Source organism: Equus quagga, chromosome 15 (assembly GCF_021613505.1).
Source record: "Equus quagga isolate Etosha38 chromosome 15, UCLA_HA_Equagga_1.0, whole genome shotgun sequence".
Classification (NCBI taxonomy): domain Eukaryota; kingdom Metazoa; phylum Chordata; class Mammalia; order Perissodactyla; family Equidae; genus Equus; species Equus quagga.
In genome coordinates, this window is record NC_060281.1 from 52,050,987 (window position 1) to 52,073,087 (window position 22,101).

Below are 22,101 nucleotides of genomic sequence, written 5' to 3' on the forward strand. Positions count from 1 at the left end.
TGGCGCATAAGAGGCACCCTTTCTGTGAAGGCGAAGAGGACGACTCGGCCAGAGCTGAGCAGTGAGAGCACCTTGAAGAAGCTCTTTTGAAAAGTGGATTGTTGGGATCTTCTTTCAAGGTGTCAATGGGGGAGCTATAGAAGCAAGGGAAAATTAAGCTGCTTTTTAAATTTGTAAACGTTTTTTCCGCCTGTTTCTCCACCCAGGAGAAGTAGGATGTAGAGCTTTCTTTAGTCATAGAGAAGCTGATGCAGCTCCAGGTCTAAAATACCAATTCTTCATGACAATTCTTTTGCTTTGCACTTGGCCCAGCAAGTAGACTTCTGGAAAATAGACCATGCAGTTCTCCCTCCTGTTAATAGAAGGTCCTCTTTCTATTGTACTCCTTCACCTTTCTAAGTTGTATGATGGTACCCTGTTAGAGTACAGGCCAAATTCCATTGCAGCAAATTCTCGGAGAATGTCCTAGAACTTGGTGGCATTGAATACTATTTGAAAGAAGAGGGCCACCGGCTGAAGATCGAGTTGTATTATGATGATGGCATCTATCATGTTATTTAACCTGTGTTAATACTGGTGATTACGAAGTGAAAACTTAAAGATGATATCTTATGCCATCGTTTATTGAATCTAGCTTGATTTAACTATATTCTTTCTGCATCGCGGATTGGCATTTTGGCTTTCGGTCAGATTTTCTTCCCAGTTTCTCAAGTACTGACTCCTTGCTATAGTGTTTGGGTTGCAAATATTGCAAAGGAATGCTTAAACACAAACAAAATGTCTCACTGATTAAATGTCAGAGTGAGGTTTGCTTCCTGAAACTCAGTGAGAGGAGCCAGTGGCCCGGGCTCCATGCCCAGCTCTTCCACTGACGTTCAAGGTGACCTTGGGGTGGGGAGGGGGTGGATGATTTAACTCTTTCCTGCTCTGTGGGCTGTGACGCTTGGGGGCATTGCAAACACATCCCTGAGGTCTGTGGGCTCTTTGCAGTGATTGCCTGGAGCTACATGGAGCTCTTCTCTCTTTTCTCTGTCCACTTGTCTATATGAGCACAGGAGGCCCTTTGGGAAAAAGTGTTAACAAGGGGTGCCAGATATTAGGCAGTTCTAGTATTAACGGAATCAATGACAGCATAATTTCTCAGAAGGAAAAGCAATGAATGAACATATACAATGCTTTTTCTTGAATGTATCATATTCAACCCATGTGCAAGAAAATCATTTTCCCATAAAATAAGCCAAGCATGCCCATGGCACATAAAAAGCACCATTTCTCCATCTCCCATAGTAGCATATAGTGAATTGGGTAAGAACTTGGACTAGAGTCAGTCTGTGTAACCTTACTTTGGCAGGTTATTTAACTTCTCTCTGCCTCAATTTGCTTTTCAGTAAAACTGCACGTATTTCATGGGCTTGCTGTGAAGGCAAATTAGTTCATACATTTAAGGTGCTTGGAACCATGCCTGGCACTTAGTAAGCACTGGATAAATGTTAGACCTTATTGTTGTCACTAACATGATCAGCCCCAGGATAGAGCACATGCCCTCTAGTTCTAAATTTATCTTCTAAATTTAGAAAACAAAGAGGAACTGGTTGCCCAAAGTGGAAGGAAGAATAAAGTCAGTTATAAAAAAGAAAAGTGTTGCTTTAAGTCAGATGAATTTCGGAAGAGGCTACAGATCTTGGTCAGTCAGCAGAGCAGAAATCAGTCCACGGTTAGATGCCATCCAAGAATCATTTGGGTGACAGTAAACATTTCACCATATACCTGGTTCTGTACTCAAGGCAGCAAGTGTCTCCTGCTCTGCTGAAAGCAGGAAACTCAGCTTCACCCAGGAGGAAAGGTTAGTTCAGATCAGGGCTGTGGCCTAACCAGACGGGTGCCTAAGAGGCAGTGCGCCAGGCCCGCAGCTGTGTCCAGCTGATGACCACATGTGCCCTGTGCTCCAATTAGATCAGGGATGGTTGTAGCAACTTTCCTCCTCAAGACAGCTGCTTCTACAATTCATTAGGACTAACCAGTCGGGCCTTTGATATAGGATTCAGTCACATTCAGTGCTCAGATCTGCCACAGCTGGACCCATTATCCTAAATATCCGTTTTCATGACTGACACTGTTCACGCCTCGGAAATGCTCCTCTGTCCTTGAAATAGTAGGTGAGTGCACCTGAATGCTGTGGAAACTTGAGGGTTGCATCCTTGCCGTCAACAGAGGTGAACGCTGCTTCAGATAGGGAGAGTTTAAATGGTGAAATAATTTGGGGGAGAGAAAAGAGAAATTAATGAACATGTCACATTCTTCTGTTCTTGCACAACAAGGCATTGTCTCTCAGGATTGCCTAGCATAGCATCCGTTTCCTTGCCTCTCTTCCTATTGTGGTTCTGGAGGTACTCAGGAATTAGCAAAGGCTTTTCAACAGTTGTACATAGTGTCTAAGAGACATTTTTCTATGTTAAATAATTCACACCATTTTAAATTTATATATACGTCTAGATGTAACTTGTATGTTATCACGATGTTGGCAACTAGATGGATATTGGAAATTAGAATTATGAATAGTCTTTATAAAAATACTTAATAAATTTAAAAGGTTAATTTTTTAAAAGAAGTTTTATTTAAAAATTTGATATTGATTAATCATAATTTCTTTTAAAATAATTTTTATTATATGTTTAGGTTTCATAAATCATAACTTCTCTTTTTCTTTTAATTTTGATAGAGAATTTTAAATATTTTAGGAGAAAAATAAAATATATGAAAATAATTTTAATTTTTCAATTTAAACATTTATTTCAATTTGCTTTTAGATAAAAATATATCGATATTTTGCATACATTGCACACAATTACATTTTTAATCCTTTGGTTTACTCCTGACATAGAACGAATTATTTGAAAATCTCTATTACAACAACATTATTAGTGTCTTTGCTGAAATGAAGGCAAGAAAAATATGGAATACATATAAATAATGCACAAGTTATGCATGTCTTTATTGCTTATCCAAACATTACTGACCTATCTATAAGACATCAAGACATCTATGATAATACTAATTCCATTTTCTTTGGTATTTCTTTTGATAATTTAGATGATAATTTTTAGTCATCTAAAACCCATAGCTTTGCGCATCTTTTATTTTGTCACTGTGAATGTGTGTTTGTTAAGGTAGAAGGCTGGTACAGTCGGTTCTCGTTATTCATGGTAGTTTTCCTCTATCAGGTCCCCTAGAACACCGAATTAGCAAATACTGAACTGTAGCCCTTGGAGAAATAGATGGTGAGGTTCCTGTCAGCCTCTGGTCCCAACGTTTTTGTCCACCAATCAATAAATAACCTTGTTTTACCTGTGTTTCTGTTTAAAGACACCTTATTTAATATATTAATATATATTGCTGACTCATTAACATTGAACTTATGGCCAATGGCACCATAATTCATGCCTGAAAGACGTTTATTTAATACACATTTAAGGCACATCATAGCCTCCTTGAGCTTCGAAACACGACACAGCAGCACGTCAGCACTACTCTTGGGGGCCATTATCAATGGTGAAATCACCAAGAAAAATCACAAAAATGTGAAAAACGTCACCCTAAATAGACTGTTGAAAAGACGTTCATTTACAGTACGAGGACTAAAACAAGAAGGCAGAGTGTCGCCTTGTTCACCCTCAGGGGGAGTGTGCATCTTGGGCAACTTGAATTTTTTGTTTCTCCGTGGGTGTCCACGAATGACCATGAAACCCCTGAGAGCACTGATTTCCAGTTACAAATAAATTTTAGACAGTAGGCAAATTAAAAAATACAGAATTCCCAAATTATGAGGAGCAGATGTACCCATTTTATATAGTAGTTTGCTAGCGTGATTTAGAATTTTAAATATCTAGTCATACTGTATGTAAACTTCTGCTTGTACTCTTTGACCCCATGAATGTGAGGAATGGGAGTGAATTAACAGAAAGTTTCTAGATAAGAAAGTTATAAAAAAAAGAAAAGGGAGGAGAAAGGGCTCCATGAGTGGGTAAGTGAATAGGGGAGGGTCCGTTCTGAGAAGATCCCGGTGAGTCCCTTTATGTGGTACACCACATGGTAATAAATGGCTAAATATCAGGATTCAGCAACTGGAACACAACATTTGTTGCTGAGGTTACATATTTTGGTATGTTTCATAAATTTACGTAAATATCATAAGAGGGATAATTCATTTTAGAAGAGAGTTTTTCAAAAGAGGCTAATTTAAATCCTAATGAAAATCTGCTGCAGCCAATGCTCTAACAGAAAAAGTTTAAAAAGAACCAAAATTCACTTTGCTCTTTTTCTGACTGCATCGTGAATTTCTATATTAAATGAATATGTTTCTCGACACCGGTAAAATAAGAAAGTATTTTGCACTCAAAGCAGGGAGATGTGTGTTAGTTGTTGCACTTCAGACAATGGTAAGCAGTTTTGTGCCACTGGATGAGAGAAAATGATTCTTGATGCATGGAATGGACACCAGAGATTAGGCAAAGATAACCAGAACCAGGCAACTCTTTAGGAATGGCCTCCAAAGCTGGCCCCAGACAACTCCAATTTCTCAGATGATAGCAGTACAGAAAGAGTTGTAAATTAGTTAACTGTTTAGAGGCTAGAGGATGTCGTAACCATGGTAACCATGGATGTGTGTGCCCATGGGGGGGGGGGTGTTTGTGTGAGTGACAGAGAGAGAAAAGAGAGAGAGACTGATAGATGGTGCACACGAGTTGATGACTGGACAGACGTTATTTAAGAAAAAAGTCATCTGTAGTCCCATTTGTCTATTTTTGCTTTTGTTGCCTGTGCTTTTGGTATCATATCCAAGAAATCTGCACGTCAAAGGGAACAATTAACAGAGTGAAAAGGCAACCCACAAAATAGGAGAAAATATTTGCAAACCTTCAAATATGTGATAAGCAGTTAATATCCAGAATATATAAAGAACACCTACAACTCAACAACAACAACAAAATAACCTGATTAAAAAACGGACAAAGGACTTGAATAGACACTTCTCCAAAGAAGTGAATAGACACTTCTCCAAAAAAGATATACAAATGACCAATAAACACATAAAAAAATTCAACATCACTAATCATTAGAGAAATGCAAATCAAAACCATAATGATATCACCTCCTCCAATCAGGAAGGCCATATAAAAAAAAAAAGACTCAGAAAATAACAAGCGTTGGAGAGGATGTGAAGACATGGGAACTCTTGTGCACTGTTGGTGGGAGTACAAAATGGTGCAGCCACTGTGAAAAACAGTGTGGAGGTTCCTCAAAAATTAAACATAAAATTACCATATGATCCAGTAATTCCACTTTGGGGTGCATACCCAAAAGACTGAAAGCAGGATTTTGAAGAGGTATTTGCACACCAATTTTCTTTGCAGCATTACACATAATAGCCAAGGGGTGGAAACAACCCAAATATCTATTGACGGATAAATGGCTTAACAAAATGTGGTATATACATACGATGGAAAACTGTTCAGCCTTAAAAAAGAAGAAAATCCTGTCACATACGACAACATGGATGAGGACAATATGCTAAGTGAAATAAGCCATTTGAAAAAAGACAAATTCTTTCTGATTCCATTTATATGAGGTATCTGAAGTAGTCAAATTCATAGAAGCAGTACAGTGGTGGTTGCCAGGGCTAGAGGGAAGGGAAAATGGAGAATTGTTGTTCAATGAGTATGGTGTTTCAGTTTTGCGAGAGGAAAAATTTCTAGAGATCTGTTGCACAAAATGTGAGTATACTTAACACGATACACTGTACGCTTAAAAATGCTTATGATGGTAAATTTTATGTTATTTGATATTTACCACAGTTAAAGATAAATGTAATATGTAAAAATGATCCAAGTCATCTGTAAAAGACTAGGCAGGAAGGGGCCACCTTCCATCCTAGTCTTTCTGAAATGAAACACATCCACAGAAATCTCATTGAGCCTTAGAAAAATTATCCCTATGTGAAGGAAGAAACAGTTTGAGCCAATATAATGAAGAACTGAGTTGTTGTTTACTGGAAATGGTCAAAAACAGGCTAAAAGATCAGCTAGTAAGAAATTTGTATAAGGAGTTAGTCTTGGGCGGATGATTGAAAAATACACAGTCTTCAAGATCCACACCATCATTATCTATAATGATTCTGACTTTTTGCTCAGTTCTTTTTCTCATTTTTCAGTGTACTATTCAGAGATTATCTTAATACTAACTTATTTTTCATAATGACACCAAAGCAATGCCAATTTATTTGAAAGTAATTTACAGTCGCTAAACAATACCTCTGTCTGTGTTGTCTTACTACCAACACAACACTATGTTCTTCAGAGAAAATCTACGAGTACTTAATTAGGTTCCTGTTATCTGGAAAAATTTTCAAGCAACACCAGTGATTAGAATTCTTGTCTTTACTTAAAATAGTGGCATTAAGGTAATCTAAAGTAACTGTCATACTTGGAATAAATTTCATGAAGCTAATTTTGATGTGACAGGAAAATACAATCCTAATGAAAGAGGAAAATTTCATTTGACTGGCTATGCTTAGGAATCTAATGGCTTAGGTGGGTCAAGGTTAGTTCTCCTTACTATTTGTTCTTATCATTGGTGGTAGTAGTTATCTCCCGATGCATATCAAATAACCCCCAAATTTAGTGGTTTAAAACAACATTATCTCACAGTTTCTGTGGGTCAGGAAATTCTGGTCCATAGCTTAGCTGGATCCTCTGCTTCAGGTTTCTTACAAGGCTGTAATCAAGGGGTCGGCTGGAGCTGTTGTCGTCTCAAGGCTTGATTAGGGGAGGATTTGCTTGCAAGGTTACTCACACAATTGTTGGAAGCATTCAGTTTCTTGCTGGCTGTTGGCTGGAGGTGCCCTCAGTTCTTGGCATGTTGGCCTCTCCATTAGGGCACCTCTCATGGGATCTGGATTCATCAAAGCAAGAAGAGCCCAAAAGAGAAAGCCAGCAAGATGGAAGTCATGGTCTTTTATAGTCTAGTCTCGGAAGTGCGGCCTATCACTCTTGCTATATTCTGTTCTTTGGGAGCAAGTCACTAGGTCTAGCCCATATTCCAGACGAGGAGGTTACACAGGGCACGAGGGCCATTAGGAACCATTTTAAAGACCACCTATCACATCTGCGTTTACACAGATGTGTTTCATTTGGGCTTACATGTCTATTCGATTTCTAAAAGAGAAAAAAGAGATTTGTAAGAGGTAGGTGGAAAAGTAACAGTGGAATCAAAGGTGTATTCATGGAAATGGGCTGTGTCTGATGAATACTGAGAGAGGAGAGCTGGGGCTGGGTGCTCAGAAATTACTGGGATTCTAGCCGCTAAAATGATATGGTTTCATAGCAAACCTTTAGGGCCTGGAGAAAAGATCCATTGTTGGCAAAAGATCCACTAATGCCTTTTAAATATCTGAAGTGATATCATATAGAAGAGGATTATAATATTTTTTCTGGTTCCAGAAAATAAAAACAGGCCCAATGGGTGGAAATTACTAAAAGGCAAACTTCTGCTCAATGTAAAGAAGTACTTTCTGGCTGGTGGAGCTGTTGCCCAGTGGAATGGGCACCCCAATAGAGGGGTGCCCGACTGCAATGGAGTTGTTCAGGTGAAAGCTGGGTAGCTGCAGATAAAGAAAGGGGTGTAGGGGATATTTGGACCCCTATTCCTACTGCTGGTTCCTTTGCCCCTCAGCTTCCCTGCCCCGGGAGGTACTCGCATGAGGGAAAACAGTCAGACGAAATGAGGGATTGATTGGTTAATGGCTGAGCAAGGACTCCATCATGCCTAAGACAGGGTTGCTCCTACAGGTAATCTTGGAGCATGAGGCACATGTAAGATGAAGAGGTCAGCTCTCCTCTCCCTCACCTTCCCCCAGGCAGAGGGCTGAGACTGCAGGCCAGGCACCGTGCATTTAATTAACCGGCCCACAAAGACTGGAATCGGGAGCACTTTTCTGGAGGCCAGAACCTGCGAGTCTGCACATCGAAATGAAGGAAATAGAGCTCTACCTTAGTCTTCACTATTCCTGCTTGGTATTCTGGTGTGTGGATATTTAATCAATCCACTACTGATGAAGGTGCTTTTAAAATATCGAAACGAAATAAGGTAACATTTGCATATAGAAAAAAAATCAAATTACAGAAGTGATTCAAGAGGAAAATCTAAGTCTTTCATAAGAATTATTTATGGATGTTATTAGGTAATTAGGTAATGAATTTACATAGTGCAAAAGGAATGTCTTGGGTAATGTCACTCCTACCCTGCATCTTTCACCCGCCCGTTCTGACTCTATAGGTAGCCAGTATTTTTATTGTAGTAAATATACACAATATAAAATTTACCATTTGAACCATTTTAAATATACAGTCTATGGTATTAAGTACATTCCTTTTGTTGTGCAGCCATCACCACCATCCATCTCCAGAACTTCTTCATCTCCCCAAACTGAAACTCTGTCCCAATTAAACAATAACTCCTCATTCCCCTCTCTCCCTCAGCCTCTGGAAACCTTTATTCTAGTTTCTATCTCTATGAATTTGACTATTCTAGGAACTATTCATTTAAGTAAAATCATATAATATTTGTCCCTTTGTGTCTGGCTTATTTCAGTTAGCAGTGTTTTCATGGTTCTTCCATGTTGTAGCATGAGCCAGAATTTCATTTCTTTTTAAGGCTGAATAGTATCCATTGTACGTATACACCACATTTTGTTTATTCATTTATCTGTCAATGGACATTCAGGTCATTTCCACCTTTAGCTATTGTGAATAATGCTTCTATTAACATTTGTGTACAAACATCTGAGTTCCTACTTTTAATTCTTTTGGGTATATACCTAGAAGTGGAATTGCTAGGTCATATGGTAATTCTATGTTTAATTTTTTGAGGAATATATGTAGCCACTGTTACTATTTTCTTGACTCTTTTAGTAATTCTTTATGCAGATAGAGCAAAAACAAAAATATGCACTCATTTCCACCTTTCTCATACAAAAGACAGCATACTGGATTGATACACCATTAACAATATTTTCTGAAGATATTTTCTAATCAGTACCCAGAGAGCTTCCTCATTTTTTTTTTTCTATCTTTCTTTTGGGGAGCTGGATAATATCTGAGTGGCTGTGTTATAGTTTATTTAAGCAGTCCTACGCGGAATGACATTGTTTTACTGTAACAGAAATGTCACAATAAAAAATCTTGTGCATATATAATTATTTAAATATGTGCTGTATGTGTAGGATTGGTTCCTAGAATTGGATTACTGGGTCAAAGGGTAAATGTGTTTTCAGTTTTGGTAGATATTGCCAAATTGTTGCCCCTAGGAGATGAGCAAATTTATATTCCTTACTGGCGCAGGATGAGTTTCTGTCATTTCACATATTTATCAGGGATTTCAGATTTTTGCTAATTTACTAGATGAAATTTGGTAACTCAGTATAGTTTTAACTTGCACTTCTTTTAACACTAGTGACACTAAGCAACTTTTCGTGTTTAAAGGCTGTTTTCATATTTCTGTGAACTTCCTGTTAATATTCTTTGCCCAGTTTTCTACTGATTACTGTCCATTTTCTTACCGCCATCTAAGAACTCGTTATACACTTGGGAGATTAGCTGTTTGCCTGTGAAATGAGTTAGAAACATTTGTCCCGATTTGTCATTTGTCTTGTGACTTTGCTTATGATGTTTTGCCCTGAAAAAGTACTGATTTTTAAATAGTTGAAATTAACTATCTTTTCCTTTTTGGTGCCTGGGTTTTGAGTCATAGTTGCAAAGGACTTCTGAGTTCCAAGGTTATAAAGGATATTGCCTATGTCTTCTTTCTGTACTTTCAATGGCTTTCCTTTTTTTCCTTTTTTCAACATTTCATTCCTAGATATTTTTGGAGTTATCTGGAATACAGTGAGAGGTACAGATCCTCTTATTTCATTCTAGATGGTTACTTGGTTATCCCCAAAACATTTGCTAAAAACTCCTTCCTTACCCCATTCATTTGCAGTATCGTCTTTATTATGTACTAATTTTAGGATGTATTTTGAACTATGCATGGGTCTCTGTTCTTTTCATTTTGTCTGTATTCATGCCACGCTACCACACTGGGTTTTTTTGTTGTTAAAGATTGGCACCTGAGCTAACAACTGTTGCCAACTTCTTCTTCTCTTTTTTTCTGCTTTATCTCCCCAAACCCCCTCGTACATAGTTGTATATCTTAGTTGCTGGTCCTTCTAGTTGTGGCATGTGGGACGCTGCCTCATTGTGGCCTGATGAGCAGTGCCATGTCCGCACCCAGGATCCGAACCTTGGGCCGCTGCAGCGGAGCGCGCAAACTTAACCAATCGGCCACGGAGCCGGCCCCCTACCACACTATTTTAATTATTGAAGTTTTATAATGCACTTTGATACTTAGTATGACTAATAGCTGCTCTTCTTTATCACAGTTTTTCTGGCTGGCTGGTGTTTTCATTTGAATCACGTTACATTTGTAAGTTAACTTTGGCAGAATTGACATCCTCATGATACTGAGTCTTCTAATTTAATACATTACATCTTTCCGTTTGTTTGTTTTTACTTTTGTATCCATCACGAATAATTTAGAATTTTCCTCATAAAGGTTATACATATTTCTAGTTAAGTTTCTTCTTGGTAATTTATCTTTTGCTACTTTTGTAAATATTGCCATTTTTACACTTTATTAAGGCTATTGATTTCTGATATGTTTTACTAACTTACCGAACTAATTTATTGTCTGCAACAGTTTTTTCAGAAGATTCTTTGGGGTTTTACAGTTACATAAATGTGACCTTTATGAACAGTGGTAGTGTCTCCTCCACCTTTCCACTTCATGCCTCTAATTTATTTGTCTTATTAAATGGCATTGTTTAATGCTTCCAGGAAAATAGGAAGAGCAATAGCTATAAAGGGATCTATATTAAGTTCTGTGGTTGTATGCTTCCTCAGTTACCCATTTGAGACAGTATCTATTGACTTCCGTTACCAAAAATTAAAAGACTTCTGCTCTACCTTGCTTAGATGCACTATTTCATGACTATCTTTGGATTAGTCATGCAATCTTTTATTGCCAAAGTTTATAATATTTAAATTCACTTAGTAATCTTTAACTAAGCCTTACATGCTTTGTTCTTAGATATTTATTATAAAAGAGTACAGTCGACCCTTCGTATCTGCAGGTTCTGCATCCACAGACACAACCAACCGAGGATTGGAAGGTTTACAATGGTTATGTCTGCGCTGAACACGTCCAGACTTTTTTTTCTTGTCATTATTCCCTAAACAATACAGTATAACAACTATTTATATAGCATTTACATTGTGTTAGGTATTGTGGGTAATCGAGAGATGATTTAAAGTATACAGGAGGATGTGTGTAGGTTATATGCAAACACTACACTATTTTACATAAGAGACTTGAGCATCCATGGAGCTTGGTATTGGAGGGGGTCCTAGAACCAATGCCCCTTGCATACTGAGGGATGATTGTACTTAACTATTATGATTATATAAGTGTTATTCACAAAGGGATCCACAGAAGAGTTACATGATCCTTTGCTACTAACCTTTGCTGCTCCAAAGAGAATGTCCAATCAACATCTTTTTGACTCTTTTTAAATTTGTTTCCAGTTTTGTTCACCTTTTCTAGGTCACACTTCACTGTTATTCTTTCTTACGTCTCGTGGTACTCTCCTTCGAAAATTTCTTTATTTCTGGAATAACTCCTCAGATAGTATTTTTATGGGGGATATATGAGTAGTGTCCGTTTTGCATTATTGCATGTCAGAAAATGTCTTTATTTTACCCTTGTGCTTTATTGATTATTTGGCTGGGTAGAGAATTCAAGAACCAAAGTCAATTTCCATCAGAACGAAGGCTTTGTCATTTTGCCTTCCAGAGTCTACTGTTGCTAATTGGAAGTCTGATACCAATTTGCTTTTCATCCGTTGGCATGTGGCCAGTTTTTCTTCCCCTCTGGGGAAGTTTTTAGGATTTTTCTATTTATTCTTTGGCATTCTGACATTTCAGCAATTTGAGTCCAGTGGTGGGTTGTTTTTTTTAATCCACTTGCTTAATCCTCAGTAGATATTTTTAATATAAAGACTTGTAACTTTTTTCAACTCACAACAACTCTGTAAAGCATGATTATTATTTTCAATTTACAAATAAGGTTTAGAGAGGTAAGACAATCTGCCCTAGGTCACTACCTGGGTTCTCCACTGTGTTGTACTTGGAGTGACTTGAAATATACCTGAAGGCCATAATTAAGATTGGTGCAAAGAATAAAATACTTTGATTTTAGATTTAGAATGTTGGATGGATGCTGCCTTGAAATTTTGGTGTTCATGACCGTAATGATTAATACGTTGATAAGTTCATATTTGCAAGTTCTATCTACTGTACTAAAAAAAGAAAAACACTTGAATAGTTATATCTCTGGGCCCCCTCCCTGATTATAGCCCAAGCAAATCACTTCTTTTGTGGGGCCCTAAAGGGGAGAAGGAAGAGGAAGGCACGGAAACAGGATTTGCTGAGGAAGCAAAAGTTGAATTTGGGGTTCATCTTGTAATCGAACCCTCCCTTTTGGAGGGAAAATGTAGGCTGAAATATATACTATATATATCAGGAATTCATAGTTTATTTTCTTAGAAACGAATTGGAATAATAAACCGATAGAGGCAAGACCATGTGGTCTCAACATGTGACAGATCATCAAGAATTTATGAGTCATCATGTTTTTAAGCCAGGGAGTTCCCTAAGGTCATGTTGCAAATCAGTGGTAGAGTAAATAATAAGTATTTTTTAAAACATATTAAATTCCTTTCCCATAATATCAACTGAAGACATATTTCCTTGTCTCTTTTCTCCATAGGCAGTCGGGAAAGTTGCCATGACTAACAAGGAAAGCACCAAATTCCCTTTAAAGTACTGAACTTTTTAAGCCATAAGTCTGATGAGCTAGAGTCTCCCGCTCCAACTGGTGGTCAGCTCCCCGCCTTATGTTGTATTCTCAGAGAGAGGGTATGTTGTATTCTCAGAGCAAAAGGATCAGTCTTTTTCCAAAAGCCACTGGTAGCGTTCTGGTATATTATGGACAACATTCTCGATTGGGTGGAGTAAAATGCAGCGTTGTGATACACAGCCAAGATGCTCTATACCAGGTCTCTCAGCCTCAGCACTGATGACATTTTGGGCCAGATAATTCTTTGCTGTGGGAGGCTGTCCTGCGTATTACAGGATGTTTCGCAGCACCCTTGTCCTTTGCCCACTGGATGCCAGTTCTGAGAACCACAGATGTCTTTCAGACATTGCCAAATGTCCCCTGGGAGGAAAATAGCCCCTAGTTGAGAACCATTGATCTACACAGATCCGATAGAAAAACTCTTTTAGTAAATAACTATGGAAAATACATAACAGGTTTTCTAAAATACACTCTGCTTTTCACACTGGAATCTTTGAAGATTATGTGTTAAAACATAAACATTTCAGGCTCTGGAAAGAGGCGCAAATCTTTCTATTAATACAGAGAACTCTTGGGACCATCAGATAGCAATACTGAAATACACAAAATAAAATTCTGTGTGTGGCATGAGAAATAATTTTATGAGCAGATTATTAATCTCAGCCTTGTGTTGTGAATAGCACAAACACAGCAATTAATCTCTCTGTGCATGCCTTTATGCTATGTAGTGTCTAAACATGATCAAAAAATATATTCTTACTTTGAAAATAGAACAACCATTCGTAAAGATGATTCAGTCAGCAGGATGCTGTCGTTGGTGCTGCCTAAATTCTATTTTTGTTGAGAGGAGTAGCTGCCTTAAAAAAGAGACACTGAACCTTAGAATATGTTAAACCACTTTTGCTGCACATTTTTCCTTGGATGAATTTGCTTAATGGTCATAACTTATGCCCTGAAAGATAATCTTGTGCCAAATGTTTGAAAGGTGAATAAAGGAATTACTCAGTCTAACTAGGAGGCTGAACTAGAGCAATTTTTAGAAAAACATTTGAATTTTTTGCCTAATACTGACATTGCTTCTGCTTACTGTATTAAAAACGAAATGCTGCCTATGAAAGGAATTTTCTGTTTTAATATTGACCCAATATCTCTCTCTTAGGTGGGGGGTGGAGAGAGGAAAGTAGAGGTAGGGACATGGGGGCAAGGGCATAGTGAGGACAAGTAATAAAATGTATATTGTTTCTAGTGAAAAAAAGGGAATCTGTAAGTGAAAATAGTTCATTTGTAAGTTCAAAGTGTTATTATACATTAAGATTTTTAAGAACATTAGATCCTTAGTCATATATAAATAAGCGGGTGTATGTGCATATATCTATGTACACATATATAATACATATATACACACATATGTATGTATATATGCATATTTTTGGTCTCTGTCTAGTCCTGAAACGCCACCATTACAGAGCTCAATGGAAGATGAATATTATTTAATTTGTGGGGTGATGGGATTGTGAATAAAATTGTTCTATCTATTATTTAGTGTTTCAATAACACTTCCATAATGCCATCTGCCAAATCAGTCAATCAGTTCATCAGTCAGCCAGTCGGCCTCAAAGGATTCAGCGATAAGGCTCATGAGCTTCCCGAAGGAGCACGTGTCCAAAGCTTTGTTGGAAAAAAACACACCAACCCAGGAATTATGATTAAAATGCTCTTCTTTAGCCAGCATTTCTGAATATTTAGAGATTCTTATTTAGAAGAGGAATAAACAAAGAACATGTACATTTCCCAAGAGATTGGAGAAACACGGAAAGCATCTTTTTTAATAGCACGACAAAGAAGATGAGAAGCAAAGTAAGAAAAAAACCAGCACAAAATGAAAGGAGGCTGTGCCTGACAGAAGAAGTTCAAGGCTTTGATAAAATCGAAAGAATCCATTTTCAGGCTTGTGCCCCGTCTAACCTGTTAGAAAGAGAAAGGGCGTCTTTTCCTTTTTCCTGGCTCAGAAAATAGAAAATTCAAAAGAAAACTTGAAATGAAGAAGCAGCAAAGGTTACGTAGCTGCTTCATAATAGATATAGTAACTTCAAAGGAGGCCTCATGAAGGAAATCCAGAAATGCTCCTAAAAAATAAATAAATAACGTTTCCTTGAGATGCGATTGCACCAAGGAAAGCAAATGAAGGAATTGGTGTGTTAGATATTGGTCTTTCAAGCTAGAGCAGTGTGAGAACCCTTCAAGCTGCCTTCTGCAAGCCCCAGAATGGAGAGCAGCTTATTTTCCCCACGGCGGGGCAGGGGACTGGGGTAGGAAGGGGCTTCAGATTCATCGTTTAACCATGTTCCCTCCTCCCTCCACCCCCATTCTGCACTCCTTCAGAGAAATAGAAGGAACTTCATTTGCTCTGCAAACCCCAACTAAAATGCATCTGCTTTACATACTTCTAATATTCTGAGTGTGAAATACTAACTATAAATATATGAAGGAATGGATGTAAAGTGTTTTTTATACCAAAATGTGTTATGCAAAGTGGAGTTATTAATATTGGGAAAATAACCCGCATGAAGACCTGGTAATCAAAAGTTTAAATCTGCCTCTCTTGTTAGTGGGAAACATTTCTGAAAGAAACCCAAAGGGGCAGCACAGAATTTTCTGTGCGCTCCTGTCTTTGATGATTGTTTTCATTCATGTAATCATTTGGATATTCAACCACGTAACCCATTATCCGTGTATGTAAATAACTTTTTAAAATCTTTAGGCCAGCAGAATTCTCTCTGGTCCTCCTGTATTTTCCACCACTTCCACCGCATCTCAATCCACTTTCTCTATACTATTAGGTTAAGAGTACATTCTATCTTGGACTAAGAAAAGAAGAATGCTCAGATTGCCTCTCAAAAAGACTTTGTGGAAAAAAAAAACCCACCAGAAATATTTCAGGAAAAGTATAGTCCATGATATATCTGTTTTTGCTGTGTTATAAAGCGTCCTAAAACTCAGTGGCTTAAAGCAATAATCATTCCTTAGCTTACAATTCTGACAGAGCAATGTGGATTGGGCTTAAATGAGGAGTTGTGCGGGTCTTGCTTGGGCTCACTCATTCACCCTTGGTCAGTGGGCAGGCCATCTAGGGGCTGTTCAGTCTAGAATGGCCTTACTCATATGTTGCCTACGGGTGTTGTCTGTTGGCTGGGCTGAGAGGGCTCACTGGGTCAAATGCCTCCAACAAGATAGCCCAAGGCTCAGCCCCCATACACTGCTGGGGGAAATGCAACAAGTGCAGCCACTATGGAAAACACAATGGAGATTTCTCAAAAAACTGAAAATAGAAATACCATATGACCCAGCCATCCCACTACTGGATATCTATCCAAAGAACTTGAAATCAACAATTCAAAGTGACTTATACACCCCTATGTTCATTGTAGCACTGTTCACAATAACTAAGACATGGAAGCAGCCCAAGTGTTCATCAACTGATGATTGGATAAAGAAGATGTGATACATATATACAATGGAATACTACTCAGCCACAAAAAAGACAAAATCGTCCCATTCACAACAACATGGATGGACCTGGAGAGTATTACGTTAAGCAAAATAAGCCAGATGGAGAAAGACAAACACCAGATGACTTCTGTCATATGTGGAAGATACACATACACATGGACAAAGAGAACAGTTCAGTGGTTACTGCGGAAGGGAGCTGGGGCGTGGACAAAGGGCATGAAGGGGAACACTTACATGGTGATAGACGAGTAATAACATACAGCTGAAATCTCACAATGTTGTAAACTGTATGAACTCAATAAATAAAAAAAAAATAGCCAAGGTTCGTGGCAGTTTCGGGATCCCCGGGGACAGCAATAGAGAAGGTCCTGACACGCAAGGGCTTTTCAGGCCTCCACTTTAATCAAAAAGAGTTGTATAGGAAAGCCTAGATTCGAGGGGTTGAGAAATAAACTCTTGATGGGAGATGCTACTAAGTCATATTGCAAAAGAGTGTGCATAAAGGAATAGGAAAAGTTTTTGGCCATTTTTGCAATCTACCTTATATGGCTACTGGTATATTTTTAAATTGAGGTTAGAGGGCACATTAGAAATTTGTTCAGACCAATCTCCCATGAAAAGATTGAATCAACAAGTGGCATGCCAATCATTGCTGTTATTATTATAAGTCCCTTGGTTGCAATGAAATGTGGTTGTATTTACATAACTTCCACATATTGGTGTCAGCTCTACCTGTGAAACCAGACATACAGATCAAGTAAGATCTTACTTCCATGCCTTGCAGGACACTTGATCCTGTCCGAACATCCATAAGACATTTGGCCCATGCCAAACGTCCTTGGTATTTGGTCTTGTCCAAAACCATTTGACATGGACCAAAAATGCTCGTGGACATTTTGGACAGGACCAAATGTCAAGGACATTTTAGTGTAGACCCCAAATGTCTTATGGACAAAATATCTTACAGATATTTTGGACAGGACCAAATGTCTGCTAATCCTTCCATGTGACAGCCTTTCTGATATGTAAGATGGCTGCCTTGGCCCTTGGACTATCCCCTTCTACAGGCTGTTCATCCTAGATCTTTCCACTGCTTTTCATGAGATATAGTTGCAAAGCCTTAAGTATTCCACTTGTGCTCCTTCACCTCTGTCCCAACCTGAAAGTCTGATGTCATTCTGAGCTGAAAGCAATATTCCAGGAGGGCTCTGCCAGCATGCAGAAAACGGACCATCTTTTCCTTCATTCTATGCTCTTTATTTCCCTTAAGTAAACTTTAGATCACTGTTAATTCAGATTGTATGGGGACCCACAAGTTTCCCAGTCTATACACAGATGCTGTTGCAGAAGAAGATCCTTAAATTCTTGTCAAATTGCATCTTACGGCATTAGTCCCATTTTTTCCCAGTTGCTACGTCCTGTCAGGATGCATTTATTGGCTTGCAAAATATTTTGATGACACAGATGTCAGCCGTGAATTCAGTCAATGTGCTTTCTGGATCTTCATTTGAGTGTTGGATAAGCTGTTGAATAGGTCAGAGATGAGGACAAAACTAGCGCAAGACACCAGGAACCTACTTTCATTTCCAACTAACTGGCACCAAGACAATTGGTCTAATGGTGCCATCATCTTGCTTTCATGTGTCTACCTCGTTTCAGGGTGGAGCATTTGACTTTGTCTAATTCATCCCTAAAATCTAGTTACATGGTGTCCATCTCATTCTTCTCATTCACTAGACTAGTTAACCTGCTCCCCAAGAATTGAAATGAGTGTGATTCCTGGTGAAAACTACTTCCTTTTACTAAATCTTCACAAGATATCCCTTAATATAATTATTTCTAAGATTGACATTGATCTAACAGGTCTATATTAAAAACCATGGTACTTTAAAAACCATGGTACTTATCTCCTCTGATTTCCTGTTGGATTTTCTGTGCTCCACAGTTCATTCCCCAAAGAACACTGACAGGGGGTTCAGATGACTCATCAGTAGAATCTCTCTCCATCTCCTGGGGCATTATTCCCCCTAGGCCAGCAGACCTGCTCATTAGGCAGTTATATACACATCTTTTGCTTAGCTCAGATATCAAAACCATCATAAAAATTCATTCATCATTAAACACGCATTTATTTTTTACCTTTTAAAATTATTTTATTGAGGTCATATTGGCTTACAACATTGTGTAAATTTCAGGTGTACATTATTATATACCAGTTTCTGTATAGCCTGCATTGTGTTCACTACCAATAGTCTAGCTTTTGTTTGTCACCATACGTGTGTGCCCTTTTACCCCTTTCACTGCCCCTCCCCCACTTCCCCTCTGGTAACCACTAATCTGTCCTCCTTATCCATGTGTTTTTTAATCTTCCACATATGAGTGAAATCATATGGTGTTTGTCTTTCTCCATCTGGCCTATTTCACTTAACATAATACCCTCGAGATCCATCCAAATTGTTGCAAATGAGACAATTTTGTCTTTTCTTATGGCTGAGTAGTATTCCATTGTATGTATATACCACATCTTCTTTATCCATCCATCAGTTGATGGGAACTTGGGTTGCTTCCACGTCTTGGCTATCGTGAATAAGGCTGTGGTGAACGTAGGGGTGCATAAATCTCTTTGAATTGTTGATTTCATGTTCTTTGGATAAATACCCAATAATGGATAGCTGGATCTTATGGTACTTCTATTTTTAATTTTTTGAGAAATCTCATTGCTGTTTTCCATAGTGGCTACACCAGTTTACATCCCCACCAGCAGTGTATGAGGGTTCCCTTTTCTTCACATCCTCTCCAACATTTGTTATTTCTTGTATTGTTATAGCCATTTGTTTATAATTATTAATTATAAATAATTAATTATAGCCACTCTGATGTGTGTAAAGTGATATCTCATTGTAGTTTTGATTTCCATTTCCTTACTGATTATTGATGTTGAACATCTTTTCACATGGCTGTTGACCATCTGTATGCCTTCTTTGGAAAAACATCTGTTCATATCCCCTGCCCATTTTTTGATTGGGTTGTTTGTTTTTTTATTGTTGAGTTGTATGAGTTCCTTATATATTTTAGAAATTAACCCCTTGACAGATATGTGATTTGCAAATATTTTCTTCTAGTTGGTGGGTTGTCTTTTCATTTTGTTCCTGGTTTCCTTTGACTTGCAGAAGATTTTCAGTTTGATTTAGTCCTATTTGTTTATTGTTTCTTTTGTTTCCTTTGCCTGAGTAGACACAGTATTTGAAAAGATACCACTAAGACCAATGTCAAAGAGTGTATTGCCTATATTTTCTTCTGGGAGTTTTATGGTTTCAGGTCTTACATTTAAATCTTTAATACATTTTGGGTTAATTTTTGTGTATGGTGTAAGATAATGATCTACTTTCATTCTTTTGCATGTGGCTGTCCAGTTTTCCCAACACCATTTATTGAAGAGAATTTCCTTTCTCCATCCTATGTTCTTGGCTTCTTTGTTGAAGATTAGCTGTCTATAGATGTGTGGTTTTATTTATTTTTATTTATATAGCGTGTGTGTGTGTGTGTGTGTGTGAGGAAGATTGGCACGGAACTAACATCTGTTGCCAATCTTCCTCTTTTTGCTTGAGGAAGATGGTCCCTGAGCTAACATCTGTGCCTGTCTTCCTCTATTTGTATGTGGGTTGCTGCCACAGCATGGCTTGATAAGTGGTGTGTAGGTCCATACCCAGCATCCAAACCTGTGAACCCTGGGCCACCAAAGCAGAGCACACGAATGTAACCACCTAGCCACTGGACCAGCCCAAGCTTTATAGCATGTTTTGAAGTCAGGGATTGTGAAACCTCCAGCTTTGTTCTTTTTTCTCGGGATTGCTTTGGCTATTTGTGGTGTTTTTTGTTCCATATAAATTTTATGGTTCTTTGTTCTATTTCTGTGAAGAATGTCATTGGGATTCTGATTGAGATTGCATTGAATCTGTAGATTGCTTTAGGTAATACAGACATTTTAACTATGTTTATTCTTCCAATCCATGAACATGGAATATCTTTCTATTTCTTTATATCTTCTTTGATTTCTTTTAATAATCTCTCATAGTTTTTTAGTGTTCAGGTATTTCACCTCCTTGGTTAAATTTATTCCTAGGTATTTTATTCTTTTTGTTGTCATTGTAAATGGGATTGTATTCTTGACTTCTCTTTCTGCTAGTTCATTATTAGTGTATAGAAATGCAACATTATCTTGATACCAAAACCAGGCAGGGACAGCACAAAAAAGGAAAATTCAAGGTCAATATTGCTGTGAATATAGAGATGAACATAGATGCAAAAATCCTCAGCAAAATATTAGCAAATTGAATACAACAATACATTAAAAGGATCATACATGTGACCAAGTGGGACTTATTCCAGGGATGCAGGGATGGTTCAATATCTGCAAATCAATCAATGTGATACACCATATTAACAAAAAGAGGAATAAAAACCACACAATCCTCTCAATAGATGCAGAGAAAGCATTTGACAAGATCCAACATCTATTTATGATAAAAACTCTCAATAAAATGGGTATAGAAGGGAAGTACCTCAACATAATAAATATAATATCATAAACTGACAGCCAACATCATCTTTAATGGTGAAAAACTGAAAGCTGTTCCTCTGAGAACAGGAATAAGACAAAGGTCCTGTTCAACAAGAACAGGAACAAGACACTCTTTCCACTCTTATTCAGCATGGAGCTGGAAGTTTTAGCTAGAGCAATTAGGCAAGAAAAAGAAATAAAAGGGATCCAAACTGGAAAGAAAGGAAGAAGTAAAACTCTCACTGTTTGTGAATGACCTGATTCTATCCATAAAAAACCCTAAAGAATCCACCATAAAATTATTAGAAATAATCAACTACTACAGCAAATTTTCAGGGTACAAAATCAATATAAAAAAATCAATGTGCATTTATTAAACACCTACTGTGTCTTAGGCACTGGAGATAAAAGTGGATAAGACTTATGCCTGTATGGGCTGTTGCCCTCATGCCTGTGGGTGATGTTGACTCAATATTTATGAGTAAGGGTTCATGTGGTGAGGGTGTGAGTTTGTGAGAGTGTTTGGGGGGGGTGGAGGTGAGGGTATGTGTGTGGGAGAATGAGTGGGGAGTGTAGGCCAACCATGCCCACTTTGATATGTATGCAAAAGGTTGTCTAACTGTGGCCCTGGGCCTCTTTGATGGAAATATCAGAATTTATATTCTAGTCAAGGAGACAAAAAAGTCAATTCACATTTGCAACAAAAACAAAGGTAATGTTGTAGAGACATGTTTAGGAAGATGTGTAGGAACTCAAAGGGCACGTTGTTTGGCGTGGATATCTGGGAAGGCTACAGACACCAGGTGATGACTGAAGTAAGATGTGGAGGTAGACACATGAGGTCAGGGTGTTCCAAGAGTTTGCTTCAGCTGGAAGGCCATTTGTGAATGAGCATGCCTAGAAATAAAGCCAAAGAATTACTTTTTATGCCATGCTTTAGAGTTTGGAATTCTATACTCAGTGGAGATCTGATGACTAGTTTCAAGTAGGAAAGTGATAAATCAAATCGACTGGTGTGATAA